This window comes from Calonectris borealis, unplaced genomic scaffold, assembly GCF_964195595.1.
Source record: "Calonectris borealis unplaced genomic scaffold, bCalBor7.hap1.2 HAP1_SCAFFOLD_75, whole genome shotgun sequence".
In the NCBI taxonomy this organism is placed as follows: domain Eukaryota; kingdom Metazoa; phylum Chordata; class Aves; order Procellariiformes; family Procellariidae; genus Calonectris; species Calonectris borealis.
Window position 1 is genome coordinate 216,989 of NW_027441477.1, and position 17,266 is coordinate 234,254.

Consider the following 17,266-nt stretch of genomic DNA (forward strand, 5'->3'; position numbering starts at 1 on the left):
CAAAACAGAGCCCGAGGAAAAAAAACAGGGCCCGAGGAACATAAACGGAACCCCGAGGAAGAAAACCAGGGCTCGAGGAACAAAACCAGAGCCTGAGGAACACAACTAGAGCTCGAGGAACAAAAAAAGAGCCCGAGGAACACAACCAGAGCCCGAGGAACAAAACCAGAGCCGGAGGAAGTAAACTAGAGCTCTTGGAACAAACCCACATGCCGAGGAAGAAAACGAGAGCCCGAGGAAAAAAACCAGATGCCGAGGAAGAAAACGAGAGCCCGAGGAAGAAAACGAGAGTCCGAGGAACAAAACCAAAGCCCGAGGAAGAAAACCAGAGCCCGAGGAACAAAACGAAACCCCAAGGAAGAAATCCAGGGCCTGAGGAACAAAACCAGAGACCGAGGTACAAAACCAGAGCTCGAAGAAGAAAACGAGAGCTCGAGGAAGAAATACAGAGCCCGAGCAACAAAACCTGAGCCTGAGGAAGAAAACCAGAGCTCGAGGAAAAAAACGAGAACACGAGGAACAAAACGAGAGTCTGAGGAAGAAAAGGAGAGCCCGAGGAACAAAACCAGTGCCCAAGGAACAAAACCAGATCCGGAGGAAGAAAACCAGAGCCCGAGGAACAAAACCAGAGCCCAAGGACAAAAAGGAGGGCCTGAAGAACAACACGAGGGCCATAGGAAGAAAACCAGAGCCCGTGGAATAAAACCAGGGCCCAAGGAACGAAACCAGAAACCGAGGAACAAAACCAGAGCCCGAGGAACAAAACCAGCCCTCGAGGAACAAAACCAGACCCGGAGGAACAAAAACCAGAGCCCATGGAAATGAAGCAGAACTCGAGGAGCAAAACCAGGGCTTGAGGAACAAAACCAGAGCTCGAAGAACAAAACTAGAGCTCGAGGAACAAAACCAGAGGCCGAGGAACAAAACCAGAGCCCGAGGGAAAAAAACAGGGCCCGAGGAACAAAACGAAACCCCGAGGAAGAAAACCAGGGCTTGAGGAACAAAACCAGAGCTCGAAGAACAAAACTAGAGCACGAGGAACAAAACCAGAGCCCGAGGAACACAACCAGAGCCCGAGGAAGAAAACCAGAGCCCGAGGAAGAAAACCAGATCCGGAGGAAGAAAACCAGAGCTCGAGGAACAAAACCAGATCCAGAGGAAGAAAACGAGAGCCCGAGAAAGAAAACAAGAGCCCGAGGAACAAAAATAGAGCTAAAGGAAAAAAAACAGGACCCGAGGAGCCAAGCCAGAGCCCGAGAAAGAAAACCATAGCCCAAGGAACAAAACCAGCCCTCGAGGAACAAAACCAGAGCCCGAGGAACAAAAACCAGAGCCCGTGGAAATGAAGCAGAACTCGAGGAGCAAAACCAGGGCTTGAGGAACAAAACCAGAGCTCGAAGAACAAAACTAGAGCTCGAGGAAGAAAACCAGAGCCCGAGGAACACAACCAGAGCCCGAGGAACAAAAACAGAGCGCGAGCAGCTAATGCAGAGCTTCAGGAAGAGAACCAGAGCCTGAGGAACAAAACCAGAGCCGGAGGAACAAAACCAGAGCTGGAGGAAATAAACTAGAGCTCTTGGAAAAAATCCAGATGCCGAGGAAGAAAACGAGAGCCCGAGGAACAAAACCAGATGCCGAGGAAGAAAACGAGAGCCCGAGGAAGAAAACGAGAGTCCGAGGAACAAAACCAAAGCCCGAGGAACAAAACCAGAGCCTGAGGAACAAACCGAAACCCCAAGGAAGTAAACCAGGGCCTGAGGAACAAAACCAGAGCTCGAGGAACAAAACTAGAGCTCAAAGAACAAAACTAGAGCTCGAGGAATAAAACCAGAGCCCGAGGAACACAACCAGAGCCCGAGGAACAAAAACAGAGCCCGAGGAACAAAACTAGGGCCCGAAGAAGAAAATGAGAGCTCGAGGAAGAAATGCAGAGCCCGAGCAACAAAACCTGAGCCTGAGGAAGAAAACCAGAGCTCGAGGAAAAAAACCAGAACGCGAGGAACAAAACGAGAGTCTGAGGAAGAAAAGGAGAGCCCGAGGAACAAAACCAGATCCGGAGGAAGAAAACCAGAGCCCGAGGAACAAAACCAGAGCCCAAGGACAAAAAGGAGGGCCTGAAGAACAACACGAGAGCCATAGGAAGAAAACCAGAACCCGTGGAATAAAACTAGGGCCCAAGGAATGAAACCAGAGCCCGAGGAACAAAACCAGCCCTCGAGGAACAAAACCAGAGGCCGAGGAACAAAACAGAGCCCGAGGAAAAAAAACAGGGCCCGAGGAACATAAACGGAACCCCGAGGAAGAAAACCAGGGCTCGAGGAACAAAACCAGAGCCTGAGGAACACAACTAGAGCTCGAGGAACAAAAAAAGAGCCCGAGGAACACAACCAGAGCCCGAGGAACAAAACCAGAGCCGGAGGAAGTAAACTAGAGCTCTTGGAACAAACCCAGATGCCGAGGAAGAAAACGAGAGCCCGAGGAAAAAAACCAGATGCCGAGGAAGAAAACGAGAGCCCGAGGAAGAAAACGAGAGTCCGAGGAACAAAACCAAAGCCCGAGGAAGAAAACCAGAGCCCGAGGAACAAAACGAAACCCTAAGGAAGAAATCCAGGGCCTGAGGAACAAAACCAGAGACCGAGGTACAAAACCAGAGCTCGAAGAAGAAAACGAGAGCTCGAGGAAGAAATACAGAGCCCGAGCAACAAAACCTGAGCCTGAGGAAGAAAACCAGAGCTCGAGGAAAAAAACGAGAACACGAGGAACAAAACGAGAGTCTGAGGAAGAAAAGGAGAGCCCGAGGAACAAAACCAGTGCCCAAGGAACAAAACCAGATCCGGAGGAAGAAAACCAGAGCCCGAGGAACAAAACCAGAGCCCAAGGACAAAAAGGAGGGCCTGAAGAACAACACGAGGGCCATAGGAAGAAAACCAGAGCCCGTGGAATAAAACCAGGGCCCAAGGAACGAAACCAGAAACCGAGGAACAAAACCAGAGCCCGAGGAACAAAACCAGCCCTCGAGGAACAAAACCAGACCCGGAGGAACAAAAACCAGAGCCCATGGAAATGAAGCAGAACTCGAGGAGCAAAACCAGGGCTTGAGGAACAAAACCAGAGCTCGAAGAACAAAACTAGAGCTCGAGGAAGAAAACCAGAGCCCGAGGAACACAACCAGAGCCTGAGGAACAAAAACAGAGCGCGAGCAGCTAATGCAGAGCTTCAGGAAGAGAACCAGAGCCTGAGGAACAAAACCAGAGCCGGAGGAACAAAACCAGAGCTGGAGGAAATAAACTAGAGCTCTTGGAAAAAATCCAGATGCCGAGGAAGAAAACGAGAGCCCGAGGAACAAAACCAGATGCCGAGGAAGAAAACGAGAGCCCGAGGAAGAAAACGAGAGTCCGAGGAACAAAACCAAAGCCCGAGGAACAAAACCAGAGCCTGAGGAACAAACCGAAACCCCAAGGAAGTAAACCAGGGCCTGAGGAACAAAACCAGAGCTCGAGGAACAAAACTAGAGCTCAAAGAACAAAACTAGAGCTCGAGGAATAAAACCAGAGCCCGAGGAACACAACCAGAGCCCGAGGAACAAAAACAGAGCCCGAGGAGCAAAACTAGGGCCCGAAGAAGAAAATGAGAGCTCGAGGAAGAAATCCAGAGCCCGAGCAACAAAACCTGAGCCTGAGGAAGAAAACCAGAGCTCGAGGAACAAAACAAGAACGCGAGGAACAAAACGAGAGTCTGAGGAAGAAAAGGAGAGCCCGAGGAACAAAACCAGATCCGGAGGAAGAAAACCAGAGCGCGAGGAACAAAACCAGAGCCCAAGGACAAAAAGGAGGGCCTGAAGAACAACACGAGGGCCATAGGAAGAAAACCAGAACCCGTGGAATAAAACTAGGGCCCAAGGAATGAAACCAGAGCCCGAGGAACAAAACCAGCCCTCGAGGAACAAAACCAGAGGCCGAGGAACAAAACAGAGCCCGAGGAAAAAAAACAGGGCCCGAGGAACATAAACGGAACCCCGAGGAAGAAAACCAGGGCTCGAGGAACAAAACCAGAGCCTGAGGAACACAACTAGAGCTCGAGGAACAAAACCAGAGCCGGAGGAAGTAAACTAGAGCTCTTGGAACAAACCCAGATGCCGAGGAAGAAAACGAGAGCCCGAGGAAAAAAACCAGATGCCGAGGAAGAAAACGAGAGCCCGAGGAAGAAAACGAGAGTCCGAGGAACAAAACCAAAGCCCGAGGAAGAAAACCAGAGCCCGAGGAACAAACCGAAACCCCAAGGAAAAATCCAGGGCCTGAGGAACAAAACCAGAGACCGAGGTACAAAACCAGAGCTCGAAGAAGAAAACGAGAGCTCGAGGAAGAAATACAGAGCCCGAGCAACAAAACCTGAGCCTGAGGAAGAAAACCAGAGCTCGAGGAAAAAAACGAGAACACGAGGAACAAAACGAGAGTCTGAGGAAGAAAAGGAGAGCCCGAGGAACAAAACCAGTGCCCAAGGAACAAAACCAGATCCGGAGGAAGAAAACCATAGCCCGAGGAACAAAACCAGAGCCCAAGGACAAAAAGGAGGGCCTGAAGAACAACACGAGGGCCATAGGAAGAAAACCAGAGCCCGTGGAATAAAACCAGGGCCCAAGGAACGAAACCAGAAACCGAGGAACAAAACCAGAGCCCGAGGAACAAAACCAGCCCTCGAGGAACAAAACCAGACCCGGAGGAACAAAAACCAGAGCCCATGGAAATGAAGCAGAACTCGAGGAGCAAAACCAGGGCTTGAGGAACAAAACCAGAGCTCGAAGAACAAAACTAGAGCTCGAGGAACAAAACCAGAGGCCGAGGAACAAAACCAGAGCCCGAGGGAAAAAAACAGGGCCCGAGGAACAAAACGAAACCCCGAGGAAGAAAACCAGGGCTTGAGGAACAAAACCAGAGCTCGAAGAACAAAACTAGAGCACGAGGAACAAAACCAGAGCCCGAGGAACACAACCAGAGCCCGAGGAAGAAAACCAGAGCCCGAGGAAGAAAACCAGATCCGGAGGAAGAAAACCAGAGCTCGAGGAACAAAACCAGATCCAGAGGAAGAAAACGAGAGCCCGAGAAAGAAAACAAGAGCCCGAGGAACAAAAATAGAGCTAAAGGAAAAAAAACAGGACCCGAGGAGCCAAGCCAGAGCCCGAGAAAGAAAACCATAGCCCAAGGAACAAAACCAGCCCTCGAGGAACAAAACCAGAGCCCGAGGAACAAAAACCAGAGCCCGTGGAAATGAAGCAGAACTCGAGGAGCAAAACCAGGGCTTGAGGAACAAAACCAGAGCTCGAAGAACAAAACTAGAGCTCGAGGAACAAAACCAGAGCCCGAGGAACACAACCAGAGCCCGAGGAACAAAAACAGAGCGCGAGCAGCTAATGCAGAGCTTCAGGAAGAGAACCAGAGCCTGAGGAACAAAACCAGAGCCGGAGGAACAAAACCAGAGCTGGAGGAAATAAACTAGAGCTCTTGGAAAAAATCCAGATGCCGAGGAAGAAAACGAGAGCCCGAGGAACAAAACCAGATGCCGAGGAAGAAAACGAGAGCCCGAGGAAGAAAACGAGAGTCCGAGGAACAAAACCAAAGCCCGAGGAACAAAACCAGAGCCTGAGGAACAAACCGAAACCCCAAGGAAGTAAACCAGGGCCTGAGGAACAAAACCAGAGCTCGAGGAACAAAACTAGAGCTCAAAGAACAAAACTAGAGCTCGAGGAATAAAACCAGAGCCCGAGGAACACAACCAGAGCCCGAGGAACAAAAACAGAGCCCGAGGAGCAAAACTAGGGCCCGAAGAAGAAAATGAGAGCTCGAGGAAGAAATGCAGAGCCCGAGCAACAAAACCTGAGCCTGAGGAAGAAAACCAGAGCTCGAGGAACAAAACCAGAACGCGAGGAACAAAACGAGAGTCTGAGGAAGAAAAGGAGAGCCCGAGGAACAAAACCAGATCCGGAGGAAGAAAACCAGAGCCCGAGGAACAAAACCAGAGCCCAAGGACAAAAAGGAGGGCCTGAAGAACAACACGAGGGCCATAGGAAGAAAACCAGAACCCGTGGAATAAAACTAGGGCCCAAGGAATGAAACCAGAGCCCGAGGAACAAAACCAGCCCTCGAGGAACAAAACCAGAGGCCGAGGAACAAAACAGCCCGAGGAAAAAAAACAGGGCCCGAGGAACATAAACGGAACCCCGAGGAAGAAAACCAGGGCTCGAGGAACAAAACCAGAGCCTGAGGAACACAACTAGAGCTCGAGGAACAAAAAAAGAGCCCGAGGAACACAACCAGAGCCCGAGGAACAAAACCAGAGCCGGAGGAAGTAAACTAGAGCTCTTGGAACAAAACCAGATGTCGAGGAAGAAAACGAGAGCCCGAGGGAAAAAACCAGATGCCGAGGAAGAAAACGAGAGCCCGAGGAAGAAAACGAGAGTCCGAGGAAAAAAACCAAAGCCCGAGGAAGAAAACCAGAGCCCGAGGAACAAACCGAAACCCCAAGGAAGAAAACCAGGGCCTGAGGAACAAAACCAGAGACCGAGGTACAAAACCAGAGCTCGAAGAAGAAAACGAGAGCTCGAGGAAGAAATACAGAGCCCGAGCAACAAAACCTGAGCCTGAGGAAGAAAACCAGAGCTCGAGGAAAAAAACGAGAACACGAGGAACAAAACGAGAGTCTGAGGAAGAAAAGGAGAGCCCGAGGAACAAAACCAGTGCCCAAGGAACAAAACCAGATCCGGAGGAAGAAAACCATAGCCCGAGGAACAAAACCAGAGCCCAAGGACAAAAAGGAGGGCCTGAAGAACAACACGAGGGCCATAGGAAGAAAACCAGAGCCCGTGGAATAAAACCAGGGCCCAAGGAACGAAACCAGAAACCGAGGAACAAAACCAGAGCCCGAGGAACAAAACCAGCCCTCGAGGAACAAAACCAGACCCGGAGGAACAAAAACCAGAGCCCATGGAAATGAAGCAGAACTCGAGGAGCAAAACCAGGGCTTGAGGAACAAAACCAGAGCTTGAAGAACAAAACTAGAGCTCGAGGAAGAAAACCAGAGCCCGAGGAACACAACCAGAGCCTGAGGAACAAAAACAGAGCGCGAGCAGCTAATGCAGAGCTTCAGGAAGAGAACCAGAGCCTGAGGAACAAAACCAGAGCCCGAGGAACAAAACTAGGGCCCGAAGTAGAAAATGACAGCTCGCGGAAGAAATGCAGAGCCCGAGCAACAAAACCAGAGCCTGAGGAAGAAAACCAGAGCTCGAGGAACAAAACCAGAACGCGAGGAACAAAACGAGAGTCTGAGGAAGAAAAGGAGAGCCCGAGGAACAAAACCAGTGCCCAAGGAACAAAACCAGAGCTCGAGGAACAAAACCAGATCCGGAGGAAGAAAACCAGAGCCCGAGGAACAAAACCAGAGCCCAAGGACAAAAAGGAGGGCCTGAAGAACAACACGAGGGCCATAGGAAGAAAACCAGAGCCCGTGGAACAAAACCAGAGCCCGAGGAACACAACCAGAGTTCGAGGAACAAAACCAGAGCCCGAGGAACAAAACCAGCCCTCGAGGAACAAAACCAGACCTCGAGGAACAAAACCAGAGCCCGAGGAAAAAACCGAAACCCCAAGGCAGGAAACCAGGGCCTGAGGAAAAAAACCAGAGACCAAGGTACAAAACCAGAGCTCAAAGAACAAAACTAGAGCTCGAGGAACAAAACCAGAGGCCGAGGAACAAAACCAGAGCCCGAGGGAAAAAAACAGGGCCCGAGGAACAAAACGAAACCCCGAGGAAGGAAACCAGGGCTTGAGGAACAAAACCAGAGCTCGAAGAACAAAACTAGAGCACGAGGAACAAAACCAGAGCCCGAGGAACACAACCAGAGCCCGAGGAAGAAAACCAGAGCCCGAGGAAGAAAACCAGATCCGGAGGAAGAAAACCAGAGCTCGAGGAACAAAACCAGATCCAGAGGAAGAAAACGAGAGCCCGAGAAAGAAAACAAGAGCCCGAGGAACAAAAATAGAGCTAAAGGAAAAAAAACAGGACCCGAGGAGCCAAGCCAGAGCCCGAGAAAGAAAACCATAGCCCAAGGAACAAAACCAGCCCTCGAGGAACAAAACCAGAGCCCGAGGAACAAAAACCAGAGCCCGTGGAAATGAAGCAGAACTCGAGGAGCAAAACCAGGGCTTGAGGAACAAAACCAGAGCTCGAAGAACAAAACTAGAGCTCGAGGAACAAAACCAGAGCCCGAGGAACACAACCAGAGCCCGAGGAACAAAAACAGAGCGCGAGCAGCTAATGCAGAGCTTCAGGAAGAGAACCAGAGCCTGAGGAACAAAACCAGAGCCGGAGGAACAAAACCAGAGCTGGAGGAAATAAACTAGAGCTCTTGGAAAAAATCCAGATGCCGAGGAAGAAAACGAGAGCCCGAGGAACAAAACCAGATGCCGAGGAAGAAAACGAGAGCCCGAGGAAGAAAACGAGAGTCCGAGGAACAAAACCAAAGCCCGAGGAACAAAACCAGAGCCTGAGGAACAAACCGAAACCCCAAGGAAGTAAACCAGGGCCTGAGGAACAAAACCAGAGCTCGAGGAACAAAACTAGAGCTCAAAGAACAAAACTAGAGCTCGAGGAATAAAACCAGAGCCCGAGGAACACAACCAGAGCCCGAGGAACAAAAACAGAGCCCGAGGAACAAAACTAGGGCCCGAAGAAGAAAATGAGAGCTCGAGGAAGAAATGCAGAGCCCGAGCAACAAAACCTGAGCCTGAGGAAGAAAACCAGAGCTCGAGGAAAAAAACCAGAACGCGAGGAACAAAACGAGAGTCTGAGGAAGAAAAGGAGAGCCCGAGGAACAAAACCAGATCCGGAGGAAGAAAACCAGAGCCCGAGGAACAAAACCAGAGCCCAAGGACAAAAAGGAGGGCCTGAAGAACAACACGAGGGCCATAGGAAGAAAACCAGAACCCGTGGAATAAAACTAGGGCCCAAGGAATGAAACCAGAGCCCGAGGAACAAAACCAGCCCTCGAGGAACAAAACCAGAGGCCGAGGAACAAAACAGAGCCCGAGGAAAAAAAACAGGGCCCGAGGAACATAAACGGAACCCCGAGGAAGAAAACCAGGGCTCGAGGAACAAAACCAGAGCCCGAGGAACACAACTAGAGCTCGAGGAACAAAAAAAGAGCCCGAGGAACACAACCAGAGCCCGAGGAACAAAACCAGAGCCGGAGGAAGTAAACTAGAGCTCTTGGAACAAAACCAGATGTCGAGGAAGAAAACGAGAGCCCGAGGAAAAAAACCAGATGCCGAGGAAGAAAACGAGAGCCCGAGGAAGAAAACGAGAGTCCGAGGAACAAAACCAAAGCCCGAGGAAGAAAACCAGAGCCCGAGGAACAAACCGAAACCCCAAGGAAGAAATCCAGGGCCTGAGGAACAAAACCAGAGACCGAGGTACAAAACCAGAGCTCGAAGAAGAAAACGAGAGCTCAAGGAAGAAATCCAGTGCCCGAGCAACAAAACCTGAGCCTGAGGAAGAAAACCAGAGCTCGAGGAAAAAAACGAGAACACGAGGAACAAAACGAGAGTCTGAGGAAGAAAAGGAGAGCCCGAGGAACAAAACCAGTGCCCAAGGAACAAAACCAGATCCCAAGGACAAAAAGGAGGGCCTGAAGAACAACACGAGGGCCATAGGAAGAAAACCAGAACCCGTGGAATAAAACTAGGGCCCAAGGAATGAAACCAGAGCCCGAGGAACAAAACCAGCCCTCGAGGGACAAAACCAGAGGCCGAGAAACAAAACAGAGCCCGAAGAAAAAAAACAGGGCCCGAGGAACATAAAGAGAACCCCGAGGAAGAAAACCAGGGCTTGAGGAACAAAACCAGAGCTCGAAGAACAAAACTAGAGCTTGAGGAACAAAACCAGAGCCCGAGGAACACAACCAGAGCTCGAAGAACAAAACCAGAGCCCGAGGAACACAACCAGAGCCCGAGGAACACAACCAGAGCCCGAGGAACAAAACAGAGCGCGAGCAGCTAATGCAGAGCTTCAGGAAGAGAACCAGAGCCTGAGGAACAAAACCAGAGTCGGAGGAACAAAACCAGAGCTGGAGGAAATAAACTAGAGCTCTTGGAAAAAAAAAGGATGCCGAGGAAGAAAACGAGAGCCCGAGGAAAAAAACCAGATGCCGAGGAAGAAAACGAGAGCCCGAGGAAGAAAACGAGAGTCCGAGGAAAAAAACCAAAGCCCGAGGAAGAAAACCAGAGCCCGAGGAACAAACCGAAACCCCAAGGAAGAAAACCAGGGCCTGAGGAACAAAACCAGAGACCGAGGTACAAAACCAGAGCTCGAAGAAGAAAACGAGAGCTCGAGGAAGAAATACAGAGCCCGAGCAACAAAACCTGAGCCTGAGGAAGAAAACCAGAGCTCGAGGAAAAAAACGAGAACACGAGGAACAAAACGAGAGTCTGAGGAAGAAAAGGAGAGCCCGAGGAACAAAACCAGTGCCCAAGGAACAAAACCAGATCCGGAGGAAGAAAACCATAGCCCGAGGAACAAAACCAGAGCCCAAGGACAAAAAGGAGGGCCTGAAGAACAACACGAGGGCCATAGGAAGAAAACCAGAGCCCGTGGAATAAAACCAGGGCCCAAGGAACGAAACCAGAAACCGAGGAACAAAACCAGAGCCCGAGGAACAAAACCAGCCCTCGAGGAACAAAACCAGACCCGGAGGAACAAAAACCAGAGCCCATGGAAATGAAGCAGAACTCGAGGAGCAAAACCAGGGCTTGAGGAACAAAACCAGAGCTTGAAGAACAAAACTAGAGCTCGAGGAAGAAAACCAGAGCCCGAGGAACACAACCAGAGCCTGAGGAACAAAAACAGAGCGCGAGCAGCTAATGCAGAGCTTCAGGAAGAGAACCAGAGCCTGAGGAACAAAACCAGAGCCCGAGGAACAAAACTAGGGCCCGAAGTAGAAAATGACAGCTCGCGGAAGAAATGCAGAGCCCGAGCAACAAAACCAGAGCCTGAGGAAGAAAACCAGAGCTCGAGGAACAAAACCAGAACGCGAGGAACAAAACGAGAGTCTGAGGAAGAAAAGGAGAGCCCGAGGAACAAAACCAGTGCCCAAGGAACAAAACCAGAGCTCGAGGAACAAAACCAGATCCGGAGGAAGAAAACCAGAGCCCGAGGAACAAAACCAGAGCCCAAGGACAAAAAGGAGGGCCTGAAGAACAACACGAGGGCCATAGGAAGAAAACCAGAGCCCGTGGAACAAAACCAGAGCCCGAGGAACACAACCAGAGTTCGAGGAACAAAACCAGAGCCCGAGGAACAAAACCAGCCCTCGAGGAACAAAACCAGACCTCGAGGAACAAAACCAGAGCCCGAGGAAAAAACCGAAACCCCAAGGCAGGAAACCAGGGCCTGAGGAAAAAAACCAGAGACCAAGGTACAAAACCAGAGCTCAAAGAACAAAACTAGAGCTCGAGGAACAAAACCAGAGGCCGAGGAACAAAACCAGAGCCCGAGGGAAAAAAACAGGGCCCGAGGAACAAAACGAAACCCCGAGGAAGGAAACCAGGGCTTGAGGAACAAAACCAGAGCTCGAAGAACAAAACTAGAGCACGAGGAACAAAACCAGAGCCCGAGGAACACAACCAGAGCCCGAGGAAGAAAACCAGAGCCCGAGGAAGAAAACCAGATCCGGAGGAAGAAAACCAGAGCTCGAGGAACAAAACCAGATCCAGAGGAAGAAAACGAGAGCCCGAGAAAGAAAACAAGAGCCCGAGGAACAAAAATAGAGCTAAAGGAAAAAAAACAGGACCCGAGGAGCCAAGCCAGAGCCCGAGAAAGAAAACCATAGCCCAAGGAACAAAACCAGCCCTCGAGGAACAAAACCAGAGCCCGAGGAACAAAAACCAGAGCCCGTGGAAATGAAGCAGAACTCGAGGAGCAAAACCAGGGCTTGAGGAACAAAACCAGAGCTCGAAGAACAAAACTAGAGCTCGAGGAACAAAACCAGAGCCCGAGGAACACAACCAGAGCCCGAGGAACAAAAACAGAGCGCGAGCAGCTAATGCAGAGCTTCAGGAAGAGAACCAGAGCCTGAGGAACAAAACCAGAGCCGGAGGAACAAAACCAGAGCTGGAGGAAATAAACTAGAGCTCTTGGAAAAAATCCAGATGCCGAGGAAGAAAACGAGAGCCCGAGGAACAAAACCAGATGCCGAGGAAGAAAACGAGAGCCCGAGGAAGAAAACGAGAGTCCGAGGAACAAAACCAAAGCCCGAGGAACAAAACCAGAGCCTGAGGAACAAACCGAAACCCCAAGGAAGTAAACCAGGGCCTGAGGAACAAAACCAGAGCTCGAGGAACAAAACTAGAGCTCAAAGAACAAAACTAGAGCTCGAGGAATAAAACCAGAGCCCGAGGAACACAACCAGAGCCCGAGGAACAAAAACAGAGCCCGAGGAACAAAACTAGGGCCCGAAGAAGAAAATGAGAGCTCGAGGAAGAAATGCAGAGCCCGAGCAACAAAACCTGAGCCTGAGGAAGAAAACCAGAGCTCGAGGAAAAAAACCAGAACGCGAGGAACAAAACGAGAGTCTGAGGAAGAAAAGGAGAGCCCGAGGAACAAAACCAGATCCGGAGGAAGAAAACCAGAGCCCGAGGAACAAAACCAGAGCCCAAGGACAAAAAGGAGGGCCTGAAGAACAACACGAGGGCCATAGGAAGAAAACCAGAACCCGTGGAATAAAACTAGGGCCCAAGGAATGAAACCAGAGCCCGAGGAACAAAACCAGCCCTCGAGGAACAAAACCAGAGGCCGAGGAACAAAACAGAGCCCGAGGAAAAAAAACAGGGCCCGAGGAACATAAACGGAACCCCGAGGAAGAAAACCAGGGCTCGAGGAACAAAACCAGAGCCCGAGGAACACAACTAGAGCTCGAGGAACAAAAAAAGAGCCCGAGGAACACAACCAGAGCCCGAGGAACAAAACCAGAGCCGGAGGAAGTAAACTAGAGCTCTTGGAACAAAACCAGATGTCGAGGAAGAAAACGAGAGCCCGAGGAAAAAAACCAGATGCCGAGGAAGAAAACGAGAGCCCGAGGAAGAAAACGAGAGTCCGAGGAACAAAACCAAAGCCCGAGGAAGAAAACCAGAGCCCGAGGAACAAACCGAAACCCCAAGGAAGAAATCCAGGGCCTGAGGAACAAAACCAGAGACCGAGGTACAAAACCAGAGCTCGAAGAAGAAAACGAGAGCTCAAGGAAGAAATCCAGTGCCCGAGCAACAAAACCTGAGCCTGAGGAAGAAAACCAGAGCTCGAGGAAAAAAACGAGAACACGAGGAACAAAACGAGAGTCTGAGGAAGAAAAGGAGAGCCCGAGGAACAAAACCAGTGCCCAAGGAACAAAACCAGATCCCAAGGACAAAAAGGAGGGCCTGAAGAACAACACGAGGGCCATAGGAAGAAAACCAGAACCCGTGGAATAAAACTAGGGCCCAAGGAATGAAACCAGAGCCCGAGGAACAAAACCAGCCCTCGAGGGACAAAACCAGAGGCCGAGAAACAAAACAGAGCCCGAAGAAAAAAAACAGGGCCCGAGGAACATAAAGAGAACCCCGAGGAAGAAAACCAGGGCTTGAGGAACAAAACCAGAGCTCGAAGAACAAAACTAGAGCTTGAGGAACAAAACCAGAGCCCGAGGAACACAACCAGAGCTCGAAGAACAAAACCAGAGCCCGAGGAACACAACCAGAGCCCGAGGAACACAACCAGAGCCCGAGGAACAAAACAGAGCGCGAGCAGCTAATGCAGAGCTTCAGGAAGAGAACCAGAGCCTGAGGAACAAAACCAGAGTCGGAGGAACAAAACCAGAGCTGGAGGAAATAAACTAGAGCTCTTGGAAAAAAAAAGGATGCCGAGGAAGAAAACGAGAGCCCGAGGAAAAAAACCAGATGCCGAGGAAGAAAACGAGAGCCCGAGGAAGAAAACGAGAGTCCGAGGAACAAAACCAGAGACCGAGGTACAAAACCAGAGCTCGAAGAGCAAAACTAGAGCTCGAGGAACAAAACCAGAGCCCGAGGAACACAACCAGAGCTCGAGGAACAAAAAAAGAGCCCGAGGAACACAACCAGAGCCCGAGGAACAAAACCAGAGCCGGAGGAAGTAAACTAGAGCTCTTGGAACAAAACCAGATGACGAGGAAGAAAAGGAGAGCCCGAGGAACAAAACCACATGCCGAGGAAGAAAACGAGAGTCCGAGGAACAAAACCAAAGCCCGAGGAACCAAAGCAGAGCCCAAGGAACAAAACGAAACCCAAGAAAGAAAACCAGGGCCTGAGGAACAAAACCAGAGACCGAGGTACAAAAACAAAGCTCGAAGAAGAAAACGAGAGCTCGAGGAAGAAATCCAGAGCCCGAGCAACAAAACCTGAGCCTGAGGAAGAAAACCAGAGCTTGAGGAAAAAAACAAGAACGCGAGGAACAAAACGAGAGTCTGAGGAAGAAAAGGAGAGCCCGAGGAACAAAACCAGTGCCCAAGGAACAAAACCAGAGCTCGAGGAACAAAACCAGATCCGGAGGAAGAAAACCATAGCCCGAGGAACAAAACCAGAGCCCAAGGAACAAAACCAGCCCTCGAGGAACAAAACCAGAGCCCGAGGAACAAAAACCAGAGCACAAGGACAAAAAGGAGGGCCTGAAGAACAACACGAGGGCCATAGGAAGAAAACCAGAGCCCGTGGAATAAAACCAGGGCCCAAGGAACGAAACCAGAAACCGAGGAACAAAACCAGAGCCCGAGGAACAAAACCAGCCCTCGAGGAACAAAACCAGACCTCGAGGAACAAAACCAGAGCCCGAGGAAAAAACCGAAACCCCAAGGCAGGAAACCAGGGCCTGAGGAAAAAAACCAGAGACCGAGGTACAAAACCAGAGCTCAAAGAACAAAACTAGAGCTCGAGGAACAAAACCAGAGGCCGAGGAACAAAACCAGAGCCCGAGGGAAAAAAACAGGGCCCGAGGAACAAAACGAAACCCCGAGGAAGAAAACCAGGGCTTGAGGAACAAAACCAGAGCTCGAAGAACAAAAATAGAGCACGAGGAACAAAACCAGAGCCCGAGGAACACAACCAGAGCCCGAGGAAGAAAACCAGAGCCCGAGGAAGAAAACCAGATCCGGAGGAAGAAAACCAGAGCTCGAGGAACAAAACCAGATCCAGAGGAAGAAAACGAGAGCCCGAGAAAGAAAACAAGAGCCCGAGGAACAAAAATAGAGCTAAAGGAAAAAAAACAGGACCCGAGGAACCAAGCCAGAGCCCGAGAAAGAAAACCATAGCCCAAGGAACAAAACCAGCGCTCGAGGAACAAAACCAGAGCCCGAGGAACAAAAACCAGAGCCCGTGGAAATGAAGCAGAACTCGAGGAGCAAAACCAGGGCTTGAGGAACAAAACCAGAGCTCGAAGAACAAAACTAGAGCTCGAGGAACAAAACCAGAGCCCGAGGAACACAACCAGAGCCCGAGGAAAAAAAACAGAGCGCGAGCAGCTAATGCAGAGCTTCAGGAAGAGAACCAGAGCCTGAGGAACAAAACCAGAGCCGGAGGAACAAAACCAGAGCTGGAAGAAATAAACTAGAGCTCTTGGAAAAAATCCAGATGCCGAGGAAGAAAACGAGAGCCCGAGGAACAAAACCAGATGCCGAGGAAGAAAACGAGAGCCCGAGGAAGAAAACGAGAGTCCGAGGAACAAAACCAAAGCCCGAGGAACAAAACCAGAGCCTGAGGAACAAACCGAAACCCCAAGGAAGTAAACCAGGGCCTGAGGAACAAAACCAGAGCTCGAGGAACAAAACTAGAGCTCAAAGAACAAAACTAGAGCTCGAGGAATAAAACCAGAGCCCGAGGAACACAACCAGAGCCCGAGGAACAAAAACAGAGCCCGAGGAACAAAAACAGAGCCGGAGGAACAAAACTAGGGCCCGAAGAAGAAAACGAGAGCTCGAGGAAGAAATCCAGAGCCCGAGTAAGAAAACCAGAGCCTGAGGAAGAAAACCAGAGCTCGAGGAACAAAACCAGAACGCGAGGAACAAAACGAGAGTCTGAGGAAGAAAAGGAGAGCCCGAGGAACAAAACCAGAGCCCAAGGACAAAAAGGAGGGCCTGAAGAACAACACGAGGGCCATAGGAAGAAAACCAGAACCCGTGGAATAAAACTAGGGCCCAAGGAATGAAACCAGAGCCCGAGGAACAAAACCAGCCCTCGAGGAACAAAACCAGAGGCTGAGGAACAAAACAGAGCCAGAGGAAATAAAACAGGGCCCGAGGAACATAAACGGAACCCCGAGGAAGAAAACAAGGGCTTGATGAACAAAACCAGAGCTCGAAGAGCAAAACTAGAGGTCGAGGAACAAAACCAGAGCCCGAGGAACACAACCAGAGCTCGAGGAACAAAAAAAGAGCCCGAGGAACACAACCAGAGCCCGAGGAACAAAACCAGAGCTGGAGGAAGTAAACTAGAGCTCTTGGAACAAAACCAGATGACGAGGAAGAAAAGGAGAGCCCGAGGAACAAAACCACATGCCGAGGAAGAAAACGAGAGTCCGAGGAACAAAACCAAAGCCCGAGGAACAAAAGCAGAGCCCAAGGAACAAAACGAAACCCAAGAAAGAAATCCAGGGCCTGAGGAACAAAACCAGAGACCGAGGTACAAAAACAAAGCTCGAAGAAGAAAACGAGAGCTCGAGGAAGAAATCTAGAGCCCGAGCAACAAAACCTGAGCCTGAGGAAGAAAACCAGAGCTTGAGGAAAAAAACAAGAACGCGAGGAACAAAACGAGAGTCTGAGGAAGAAAAGGAGAGCCCGAGGAACAAAACCAGTGCCCAAGGAACAAAACCAGAGCTCGAGGAACAAAACCAGATCCGGAGGAAGAAAACCAGAGCCCGAGGAACAAAACCAGAGCCCAAGGACAAAAAGGAGGGGCTGAAGAACAACACGAGGGCCATAGGAAGAAAACCAGAGCCTGTGGAATAAAACCAGGGCCCAAGGAACGAAACCAGAAACCGAGGAACAAAACCAGAGCCCGAGGAACAAAACCAGCCCTCGAGGAACAAAACCAGACTTCGAGGAACAAAACCAGAGCCCGAGGAAAAAACCGAAACCCCAAGGCAGGAAACCAGGGCCTGAGGAAAAAAACCAGAGACCGAGGTACAAAACCAGAGCTCAAAGAACAAAACTAGAGCTCGAGGAACA